Below are 13,047 nucleotides of genomic sequence, written 5' to 3' on the forward strand. Positions count from 1 at the left end.
CCTTGAGTGAAAAAAAAAAAGCACATTTTTCTTATCTTTCTGCTCCCCTTGCTGCTCCTGCTCCTCCTTACTACAGATCTGAGTAAGAGCAATGAGCAATGAGCAGTAGCTATGTTGGAGTCTGCATGCTAACCTGTCTTCAAATTTCCTGTAGCAAATGCCTTAGTCCTTTATTGTTTAATTCAGCATGGTGAAATTTTCAGGAAGAAAGCAACCACATCTCCCCACCCTCACCCCAGAGTATAACAAAGTCTCTTGGCCAGTTCCTAGTAGAGTCTTTGTTTACTTCTGATATCATGTGCATAGCTTTTTGTATGTATATGGTCATGTATGTTCAGGTAGACGTGCACATATATGTGCACATATATGTGTTCATGTGCAAGTGGATGCCAGACATCAACCACAAGCATCATTCCCAAAGAAATTTCTACCTTGTTTTTTGAAATAGGGTCTCTCACTGGCCTGAAGTTAACCAACAAGCATAAAATGGCTAGTTGTCAAGCCTCATGAACCTACCTGGCACAGGTCCCAGTGCTGAGATTGTAAGTATGCACCATCATACCTGGCTTTTAGAAAGTGAGTTCTGGGCATCACACAGATCCTCATGCTTGCAAGACAAGCACTTTACCAACCAAGATACCAGTCCTACTGTCTTGCCTTTGATCAATTTTTTGGTTTTTCTTTTAAAAAGAAAAAGCAAAGAAAGGAAAGCAGGAAATCCATCTAGGACATTACTGCCTTCGTGCAATGACATGAAACCACAAAAAGCATGACACAAGGCCAGCCCCGTGCTCTGGATCTAGATCTACCCCACAGAGTTGCTGAAGTCCTGCCTCTTTGGTCAAGAACTCCCCCTACCTTCTGCCTCTCATCCTCACTGAAGCTAGAACTGCAACATTTCCGACTGTTTGATCTCCCAGCTGTCCCCAGGTTTAATTCTAGAAATTACAACTATATTTAATCATCACCCTGGGCATCTTGAGGCTTGATCTAACCCACACATATCCAGATGCACCTGTATCTTTAAGACTGAACCCATATGCATGGCATCAGGAGAACTGGTTCAAGCACCATTGTACAAGGAAGAAGAGGATTCCCCAGTTGTTGGAGGTTGGTGTCCCTGACATAAATGGGGCTTCATGAATGGTGGCCTTAGAAGACAGCCCAAGGAAGAGGATGTTGTGCCTAATGAGGCATGTGAAGAGCAATAGGCACAGGGAAAGCAAGCTGCACAAAGATGGGACTGGTTGACTCCCATGCCCAAACAACATGCAGAAAGATGATGTGACAGAGCTATCTCAGCAGCTGATGGCTCAACAGGACATTAGTGTGGCCTGTAGAAACACCTATCCCTGGGTAGAAGAGGCCGGGCCATGCTGTTCTGTGAAAGCCAGAATTATGTGGAGGGGAATCTGGAATGAGGATGCTTCATGGATGCAATAAAACTTGGGGGGGGGGACAGAGTTGAGATCCCTGCCTCAGTTTTCAGGCTTGGGACCTGTTGAAAGAGGTAGCCGCCTAGGAGGGAGAAACTGGTGTGACGGGCAGGTTAGTACTCAGTCTACCCTACTTCTTGGCCAGATAAATCTGAGGATGTTGGTCTGTGGCTCCCCTGTAAGAATTATACAATTTAAAAACACCTGCTAAAGACATTTAAAGACACTCTGCTGATGGCAAAGTGTAAAAAGATTGTATTTTGTGACAGTGGCATATGGGAGCCAGCTATTTATCCAGGAGCAAAGGTTTTATATATTAATGAAACTGAGTTGGAATTGATCAATATTAATAGACCCCAAAACATAGTTCAAATAAAAACTTATCCACATGTCTCTATGGGCCTGGCATGGGCCATGCTGGCTTAAGTCTTAGAGAAGCCTACACATCCCTGCTCCTCTATAACTGTTTCAAATTTGCATGGGCACTCTGAGAATGAGCCAGTCTGGACTGCTTTCTGCCCGGTGCCACACTGGGCAGAATGAAACAGCCAAATACCAAACACTGGTTACCATACACTTTCCCGCTGTCCTGTTGGATTTCTTTAAGTTCAGACTTGCTGCATCTCTCACTGTGGCACCTTGATCTCACCTCTAGACACGCTCCCAACTAGGAACTACAGTGCCATCAGCCCTGGGCTTGTGTCCTTCTTTAGCCTTCAGAGCACAACACTAACCACATTCCCCTCCCTGCCACTTTCAGATCTGTGATCCCCAACAGGCTTGTGGGAACCATGGTCAATAGCTTCAGCTTCCTCTGCCCCCTTTGTAGAACTCATAGCTGCTGATTCTCTAGAACTGTGCCATGCATGGCCTTTGCTCAGCCTCTCCACTCTCCCCCAAGTATGTTCCAAGTAACAATACCCAGTACTCTGGGATCAATTAGTTTGTCCATCTCTACACTGGCCTCTTAACAGCACTGACATTTGTGTTAGACAAGTCCCTTGGGTGGAAGATAAGCCTCCACATTGGGTGATGCCACTGCCTGACGTATCAACCCTGCACCGTTTCCAGGTGAAAATTGCTGCTCGGTGCTTTGAGTTCCCAGACCCACAGGGTCTGGGCCTTGCACCTAAGGGTCCATTTTCCCTCTCTAGATATTCTTTCTTAGGCACTGAAGTGGAATTTCAGAGAGTAGAAGAGAAAATTGACAAGTTTATAACAAAGCTAATGTGGAAGAGCAGAGAAATGAAATGAGACAATAGAGGGAAGAATAATGAAGGATAATATGAAAATGTACTTCAAAATGACCCACAACTCAAAAGATGCAGCATGTAGACACAGCAATAAATTCTAGATCAGATGAGGCAAATGCAAACTAAGCTATGAGGAAGCAATGAGTGTGTGATGGTTAACCTTCATTTTCTACTTGCCTGGATTTAGAATCACCATGGAGACACACATCTGGATGTGTCTATTGAACATTTCCAGGAAGGTGTGAGGCAGGAAGACCCATTCTGAATGTGGGCAGCACCACAGAATTGACTAAGGTCTTGAATAAAAAGGAGAGCGAGAGCTGAGCATCAGAGGGCATCTCTGCTTCCTGACTGGGCACAATGCAACAGCTACCTTGCCTCTGCAGTTACCTTGCCTCTGCTGCCCTGCTATCCCTTCTTAAAACCTGAGCCAAACAAAGTAACCTCTTCCCTCCTTGAGTTGTTTTTGCCAGGTATTTGTTACAGCAGCAAGAAAACTAACTAATACAAGGGGTTAATAATCTCATGGTGGCAAAGCAGGGAAGCCTAGGCAGGGTCACCTCCTACCACTCACATGAGCACCAGAAGCTCAGAAGTGTCATATTCATCTAACCACACAGAGGAGCTAAGAGCCACCCATTTCAGGCAAAGACTGCTCACATAATTGCAGAATAGCTGAAACTGTGGGAAACCACTCTAAGTTAATATCCTGAGAACACCATCAGAAAAGCAAATCATCACATCTAAAATACTGGCAATCTATAATACAAGAAATGCATTTTTTTCAGTATTCAAAGAGCTCTTTAAGATCAACAATAAAAGCATTAATGATTGAACTAGAAACAGGAAAAGGATGTAAAAAGTTGCTTCATACTTTCAACACACAGGACTACAGTTCTGATGGGGAAGGCTTTTTTAGACTCTTGGCAGGCAGCTAATGGGACTATCCGGAGATGAAGCAACAACTATGCTACTCTAGGACTTTGGAGTAAATACTATATAGATCATAATTTTGCTTTTCCAGCTGTGTATGCTTCATGCTGGCCACTTATGTGGGGGAGGAAATCTCTCTAAAGAGAGTCACTATGAAAAGCAAAGGGACTTATATTTGTACATCCCACATAGGCAACTGGAACACTGGACATAGGACAGACAGAAGGAACTGAATTTAATTGCTGCCCTTGTTTATATATTTGCAGGGGAGACAAGATTTGACAGGGCCTCATATATGTTGTTTTTAACTAAATCTCAATTGTTCAATTTTGCCAATAAAGACTTGGGAGCCAGACATTGGGGTGATAACTTGCTAACTGAGATAGGCAGAGAAAGCACCCAACTGAACTTTCTCCTTCACTGTCACCCCAGAAAGGGGACCTTTCTCCTACACAGCCTCAAACAAGACTCCTGAAACCCAATGTCCCTCCCTTCTATTTCCTCCAGGCCTCTTCACTGGATGTGGTGCTTGAATGAGAAAAAAATCCCATAGGCAAGATTCATGTCATTCCCAGGGTGTTCTCTTGCTTGTGGATCAGGATTTGAGCTCTCAGCTGTTCCTGTCACCTTTTCTCCATCATCATGGACTCTAAATCCTCTGAAGCCATAAACCAAAAGACCAAATTTAATGCTTTCTTCCATAAGTTGCTTTGGTCATGATGTCTCATCACAGAAATAGAAAAGTAACTGAAACACTCATTACTCAATCTATTTTTATCTAAAGTGATTAGATGATTAGATTCATATTATCAAAAATGATAGTTGATTGATCTGAGGGGTGAAGACAGTGAATGGGTGTTTTATGGTTTTTATTGCTGTGAAGAGATGTCATGACCTCAGCACTTTTTATAAAGAAAAAACATTTAATTGGGGTGGCTTACAGTTTCAGAGGTTTACTCCATTACCTTCATGGCTGAGACTGGATGGCATGCAAGCAGACGTGGTGCTGGAGAAGGAGCTGAGAGGTCTACATCTTGATCCACAGCCAACAAAAAGTAAGCTCAGTTTGAGTATAGGAGACTGCAAAGCCTACCCCCAGTGACATAGTTTCTCCAACAAGGCCACACTTCCTAATGATGCTGCTTCCTTTGGGGGCCATTTTCGGTCAAGCCACCACAGTGGGTTTGTAATTTTCTGCCTTTATATATTATATCCATGGTTGGCTTTTTCTATTTAAAACATAATCATGAAGACAAAGGATACATGAAAGTCAGTTTAAAAGTTCAATAAATAAAAGGAAGTGTAACTTTATAGATGAGATTTAAATTTGTGGGGAGATTCAACAAACAGTATTTAAGTTGGAATAACACTACTAATAACCAAAAAAATTGTTGGGTTCTTAATTTGAAGTAAAATTGGTTTTTTAATTTGATGTTATTGTTTTGCTGTTAGATACAACTTAGCAAGAAGTACTAGATACCCATTCTGCAACAACCATAAAACTGAACAAAAATATATGAAACTGTCCTAGTCACTGGATGATAAATAGAAAATGCAAGCTGCTGGTCACTGAAAGAAGAATGAATTACATCGGTTAACAATCACCCTGCCTGGCTCTCTAAGAAGACAGTTTTCCAATGACAGCATAAGGAGGAAGGCACCAAAAAAGCCCAGTCTTCCTGTTGTGAGACATGGAAGAGGTATTTTAGGGGAAGGGGGCCAGGATGGAGCCAAAATAAAGGCTTCAGACTCTTCCACACCTACGTGGTATGGTTTAAGAAGCAGCCGCTGCTCACTCCCACCACTGTGCCTTCCGATCGTGATAGACCCCTCTCAAATGCTTTCTCTCAGGTGTTCTGTAGTGTGATAAGGAAAGTGACACTTACAGACAATGGATACAAAGAAGTGGTGTCTCTGCCATGATAAACCCCACAGTGCACTTTTTAGGCTTTGGACCTGATGCAGGAGAGAACTAAATCCACAGAGTTGTCCTCTGACACCCACACACATGCCCAACCATTATATACACACATTAAAAACACCAATAATAATAATAGAAAATGAATAAACTGCTAATGTGTATATTTGATTCGCATTTAAACAAAATCAGAACTCCCCCTCCACAAAGAACCAAAGAGAATGTCTAGAGATGAAAATTTCTTTTAATTTTAAATTTTGTTTTTTTGTGAATGAGTGTCTTGCCTGCATGTATGTATGTGCCCCACATGCATACCTGTTGCCTGTGAAGGTCAGGAGGGTGTCAGATTCCCTGCAACTGGAGTCACAGAAAATTGTGGGTGTTAGGGACTAACCTAGCTTAGGACTGAACCCAGGTCCTCTTGCAACAAGTTCTCTTAACTGATAAGCCATTTCTCCAGCCCCCACAACTTATCTGTGAAAAGCAAGCAACACTTGTCTGTGTTGAATAGGACTCCCGAACACTTAAGCCAACCTACTGGTTTCTAATCAGAAACAAGGCAGGCTAGAAGGCATTAGGACATTTTCAAAGTGCTAAAAGGAAGGGTTGGGAGGTAGTTCAGTTGGCAGAGTAATTGCTTAGCATGCAAAAAGTCCTGGGTTCAATCCCCAGCACTGATGGGGCCCACCTCCAATCCCATTGCTGACAGAGATAGAGGCAGGAGAAACAGAAGTTCAAAGTCATCCTTTGATCCACAGTGAGTTCAAGACCAGCCTAGGATATGAGTCCCTGACAGAAAAAAAAAAAAAAAAAGATTCAAAGTGCTAAAAGAAAAGGAAGAGAAACTGTCCACCTGGAAGTCTACACTCCTGAAGCAATTTTAAGAGTGAAGGTAAAATAAAAGCACTTTTAAAATGCTACTAAAATGATATATGCTACTAAAATGATATATGTAGGTATAGACAGAGTGTGCCAGAGTGTATGTGCAGGCCAGCAGACAATTTTCATAGTCTATCTCTCTAGGTTCTAGGGAATGAACTCAGGTTGTCAGGCTTGGTGGCAAGTGCTTTTATCTGATGAGCATCTCTTTCACCCCTTATATACTTATGAACTCACAAAACCATCTGGAAAATTTGCAAGTATTTGGAGAACATGCACAAGCACATACATGCACACACTGCTAGGCTGGCAAGATGGCTCAGTGGGTAAAGGCCTTTGCCACCAAGAAGGAACACCGAGTTTAATCCCCATACACATCATTTAAGGAGAGAACTAACTCCTATAAACTGTCCCCTTGTAGGATCTACCTTGTAGAAATGAATATATTCTAAAAAGATATTTGTACCTCCCTTTTCCCATCAGACTACTAAAACAATGGGCCCCAAGACAGAATTTCCCAGCAATCTCTTCTTTCTGGAGGAAAAGACAACTAGAGAACCCCAGGGGCAGGCAGAGAAAGAACTTGCCCACTGACCTTGCAGCAGAGACTTGGAATGATGGGCAGGACCCTTGGTCAGATTGCTTATTTTTGCATATCTCTTGCTTTCTATTTAAAACTTAGCTCAGTCAGGACTCCAAAGATGGACTTTGGGGGTGGTTCCTGGCTCTCATTGTCCCTTCTCTGCATATGGCTACATTAAGAAAATTCTTACAGTTTTTCACTATTAATTTGTCTCTTTTGATTGGCTTATGGAGGACCAGTGACTGAACCAGAATTCTTGAGGCACAAACTATCACCTCTTACTCAGATCTCCATAGGCATGTTGTAGCATGTGTACACATAAAAATAAATATATGGAATAAAAAAAATCCCACATAGCTGTCACATGTGTCAAAAACAAAGTCACAAATGATTTTTTAAAATACTTTAAACCAACCTTAATTTAAAATATCACTTGTGAGAATTTGTGGAATAAATCTAGTGCTTTCACGTGTAAACAATAAAATCTGATGATCTATTTTAAAGTACATTGAGTCAGCTTAAGGTTCAGTTACAGATTAACAGGAAACACTGAGCCCCTGTTGTCAGCCTGCTAAGTTTAGCCATCCTCACCCAAATGCTGCTACTCTATCTCCACCCTCTAAAACTGTTAAGTTTAGAGTAAAATGTTACTCACAATCAATGGCCTGCAGGCATAACAAGGATACAAAACTTTAAAATAAACACTATGTAAAATGTAGAGGTAAACCCACACAAGGTCAGGTCTGTCACAATACCCCACTCCTGGAACCAAATTGTCTTAGTCAGGGTTTTTATTGCTACACAAAACACCATAACCAAGAAGCAGGTTGGGGAGGAAAGGTTCTTTTTTTTTTTTTTTTTTTTCCCCCCTCGGCTGTTCATTATTGAAGGAAGTCAGGAACCTGGAGGCAGGATCTGATGCAGAGGCTATGGAGGAGTGTTGTTTATTGGCTTGCTTCTCTTGACTTGCTTCCCATGGCTTACTCAGCCTGTTTGGTTTTTTTTTTTTTTTTTTTTAAGAGAACTCAGGATCACCATCCCAGGGATGCACCACCCACACTTGGCTGGGCCCACCCCCACTTATCACTAATTGAGAAAATGCCTTACAGCTGGATCTCATAAAGGCATTTCCTCAACTGAGGCTCCTTCTCTGATGACTCTAGTTTGTATCAACTTGACCCAAAACCAACCAGTACAATGAGCTGAGAATGGTGTGGAATTTTGAAATCTCAAAATCCACCCCAGTAACACACTTCCTGCAAGAAAGCCACACCTCCAAATCCTTTCCAACATTTCCACTAACTAGGAACTAAGCATTCAAATATATGAACCTGTGGAAGCCATTCTCATTCAAACCACACAGAAGTTTATCAAGTACCTTAAGCTATCAGAGGCTACAAGTGGAACACCCCATATGATGGAAACACATTAAACCAACAGTAGGACCTGTCCCTCCCCTGCTAACCAGGAATCAGAGACAACCTGATTGTAAGCACATACTATCATGAACCTTCCTCCCCTCTTTGGAACCTGTAAGAGTGGACACCTCTTTTGCCTGGTGAACCTACACTCTCTTCAGAGTCTCTGTCATGCTGTCTTGTTGTGATATTAATAACTCTCCTAACAAAGCCCAAACCCAGAAGGACAATCACCTTTTCACTCAGTGGTTCCCCCATACTGGATTTCAATGGACCCTTCCCTTTGGTCTGCAGTGCTCTGGTAAACAGAGGCTTCTTTGTATTTCATTTCTAGACACACATAAAGCATCTAGACACATGCTTTATACTTCCCACAAAAACTCACTTGATGGAATACTATAGGCTTAAGTGTAAAATGGTCCCCCACATCCTCCTCTCACCCTGCAGCACCTCCCCCAAAGAAAACAAAGCAAGCAAGCAAACCAACAAAACCAAACAAAACAACAAACCTCTTTGCTTCTTTCTTTCTCACTTCTCCAACACTTCTTGATTGGACCCGGAGGCACTGGGGGCAATGAGTCACTGGTATGGTTCAAGGCCTCTGATTTCTGCTACACCATCATCACTGGATCCTTACCAGAACTCCTCTGGGATATCCCATGGACGCCAGAGTCATAGAGATCCTGTAATGTTCCACAGGACCACTCCCTTCATGAACTCCAGCAGGTCCTATATGGGGTAAATGTTAGGGTGGGTCAACCCAAAAGGCCAGGCTGTGAGCCTGGGTGGTAGCTGAGCTGGTCAGTCTATGCCCTCAGGGTCAGTTCACCCTCACCTGTGGAGTCATCTTTCCCCAGTGCAAGGGCCAGCTTTTCTTGATGTAGTGTCTAGTGAAAGGCAAGGCCAGCTTTTGCAGGACCATCAATACTTAACACTGTATAACATGTGAACGAGACTCTACTAAAGTTGATTTAAAGGTCAACAAAATCTTATAAGTGTTTTGTTTTTGAGATAAGGTTTCTTTATTATAGCCCCAGCTGCCCTGGAACTCTCTTTGTAGACCAGGCTTACCTCTTAACTCACAGAGATCCACCTGCCTCTGCCTCCTAAGTGCTGGTATTGTTTTGTTTGAGGGGTAGTAGAAATCTGACATATGTGTGATTTTATTGTTTAAAAGTATAATAACACTATTATATTTGTATACAGAAAGACAATAAGGCATAGAAAAAATAGTTTGGGAAGCATAGGACTCTTGGAGTTCTACAAGGGCCAATGTAGTTAGTGCTCCTACAGGCATAGGTCTCCATGCAGAGGGCACACGCTGGGACCTGCAGATTGTGTCCTAGAACAAGCAATTGAACCAATGACTCATGGATAACCGTAGAAACAGAAAGAACTTAAAGGGTTTTGTTTTGCTTTTTTTTTTTTGTTTGTTTGTTTGTTTGTTTGCTTTTGGCTACAGGGTGGTTCCAAAGATTACTAGAGAAACCTGTCTCAGAAAACCAAAAATAGTTTTTTGTTTTGTTTTGTTTTGTTTTGTTTTGAGACTGGCTATCTCTGTGTAACATTCCTGGTTGTCCTAACTTCTACAAACCAGGCTGACCTCAAACTCACAGAGGTCTGTCTGCCTTTGCCTTCCTAGTGCTGAAATTAAAAGGAGTGTGTCACCATTGCTTGGCCTGAATTTAAAAAGTATTAAGAAAGCACTTGAAGCCAGGCATAGTGGTGCACACCTTTAATCCCAGAACTTGGGAGGCAGAAGCAGACAGATCTCTGTGGATTCAAGGCCAGCCTGGTCTATAGAGTGAGTTCCAGGACAACCCAGAAACCCTACCTTGAAAAACCAAAAAAAGAAATAAAAGGAAATACTCAAACTTTAAAACTGTATTTTGTTGTTTGATTTGTCTGAGACAGATCTCTCTCTGTAGTCCTGATAGTCCTGGACTATGAACCAGGCCAGCCTCTATCTCCCAAGTGCTGGGATTAAAGGCATGTGCCACCTCAACTGGCCAAACTACAATATTTGTATGGCCTCTTTTTCATTACTTTAATAAAATGTAGAGCTTGAGACAGGCTAACTTATAAAGACAAAAAGTTTATTGTGGGGAACAATTTCTGGCCTAAAGTCATGGTAGCCATCTTGCTGGCAAGGAGGGGCCTGAAGTGACAATAAAGTGCCACATGACAACAGCCAGGGAGAGGATATGTGCATGTGCTCTGGTTTCCCTCGTATCTCCATGGAAACAGGTCTGATCAATGATGACACTCTAATGACCTCCTTCCATCTTAAACCATTACAGAGGTTCCTTTGTACACCACGTGACACCGCATCCAGGCCACAATGAGTTTTATTAGAATATAGTAAAGATTTTTCAATTTCCTTCTAGAGGACATAACAGTGAGATGTGCAGGCAACTAGGGGGAAATAATGCAAATGCACTTTTGTTCTTGAGGATGCAGGAGACAAATGTCCTTTTGCAGACTTGGGGCTGAAGCTCAGGGGTATGCGTTTGGGCCCTGACATGGCTAAAGGGTCAAGTGCTCATGACTCAAATGCAGGTATGATGGTACAGCCATAGCAGCATGTAAAACTTACATGCTGCACAGATTAGCCAATCTACTTCCAATAGTCACGCCAGACAAACGAAAGCATATGTACCTGGGCAAGAAAGAATGTTCAGCACTGCTTTAATGATAGCAGCTGAAATAAAGACCTAAACACACACACATATAGGAAAGGGAGTAACTATAGTTCCCAGTATAAAATTCCTTCCGGGGATGGGGAAAGATGGGAAGGATGAAAAAGGATCAATATGGTGCTACTCTACAAGACAACAGCAGAAAACACAAACGCAAAGCAAGTTCACCTGCACAGCTGACTTACATGAAATCTAGAACAGACAAAACAACTTGTTATGGAAGTTGTCAACACAGGACACAACAGCAGCTGCCTAGAAGGAGCCAACACATTTACTGAGCAAAGGAAATGAGATTACCCAACAGAAACATGGCTGGACTATGTATAGCTGGAATGACAAAACCTGTGTTTAAATCTATAAATCTTGCCTTGGTAAAACCTTGCCAATTTATAGTTACCACACATCAAACACTGAAACCCCATTTGTATCCAAGAGCAAATGTTTAAACAATGGTACCAGAACTGCTGATGGAGAGCATCTTTTATGATTTTGTGGGTAGAAGCAAGCACAGAGGAGCAAAACTATCACCACTCCAGTGAAGACTGCCTAGGCTTAAAAAAAAAAAAAAAAAAAGGCCAGCTGGAACCTAGGGAGACAACAAAATAAAACAGAGAAGGTGTACTTATAGAACACTTGCCTAGTCAAAGGCCTTGGGTCCCACCTCTCTGTCCCTCCTTCTCCCTCTCTGACATGGTATCACTTTCTAGCCCTGGGTGGCTTGAACTTGCTATGAAGACCAAGCTGGTCTCAAACTGACACAGCTCTGCCTCCCAGATGCTGGGATTAAAGCTGTGTGCCACTATGACTTGCCCTGGAGGTCCTTCTAAATAGACTATACAATCAGGAGTCAAACACATACTTTGTCACATGAAAACTTAATTTCAGGAGTGTATAAAGCTACAGAATATACAAAGCTCATTAAAAAAAATCGGAGACACAACAGTGGAATACTGTATAGAAGCAGTTCACAGGAAGGGGCACCAACCTACCACAAATATTGATGTTAGCAATAATCAAATAAGTGCAAAACAGCACACTACAGTATTTCCCTGTAGACAATGAAATAAGGATGAAGTATACCCAAATCATTTTACAGCAGCTCATTAACAGATTCCAAGCTTACTGCTGAAACATAGGCAGGGAGGCAAAAGTCAGTAACAGGTACTAGGAAATACAGAATTGCAATTCAGATTCACATGAAATCAAGCTTGAGCTGTGAGCACAAGGTAGGAAAGAAGTTATAGGAAAAGGGTATGTGGAGGTACCTCACTAGCTAGACAGAAATTCTAAACTATAGATGTAGGGGATTCCCATTCAAGCAATCTTAGGTGCCCAGCTAGCCTTTGGCTGGACTTCACAGGATATGTTCAGTCCTTGAATCTTGTGACAGGTTTTGGCATTCTGTGGCTTCGTTTCCTAACACAATACAACACATACCTCCTTATCCCCTTGTGATGGTTTGAATGAAAATGCCCCATAGGCTCAATAGAGTGCCACTATTTGAAAGGATTGGGAGGTGTGGCCTTGTTGGAAAAAGTATGTCACTGTGCAGTGGGCTTTGAGGTTTCCAATGCTCAAGCCAGGCCCGGTGTTACTCTCTCTTCCTGCTGTCTGCCGATCCAGATGTAGGACTCTCAGGTACTTCTCCAGCACCATGTCTGGAAGTTGCCATGCTTCTCCAAATGATAATACACTAAACCTCTGAACCTGTAAGCCAGCCCAGCCTAAAGTAAATGTTACCCTTTGTCAGAGTTGCCATGGTCACAGTCTCTTCACTGCAATAGAAACCCTAAATAAGATACCCAAGAACATGACTAGTAAAAAAAGACAATGTACAGAAATCTTCTTTCCAGGACAGTTTTTATTAGTGGGACCTTGGAAAAAAGGCCCATGTTCATCAACAAAGTTTAGGTATTATGTGGATGCTG

This window comes from Phodopus roborovskii, unplaced genomic scaffold, assembly GCF_943737965.1.
Source record: "Phodopus roborovskii unplaced genomic scaffold, PHOROB, whole genome shotgun sequence".
NCBI classification, from domain to species: Eukaryota; Metazoa; Chordata; class Mammalia; order Rodentia; family Cricetidae; genus Phodopus; species Phodopus roborovskii.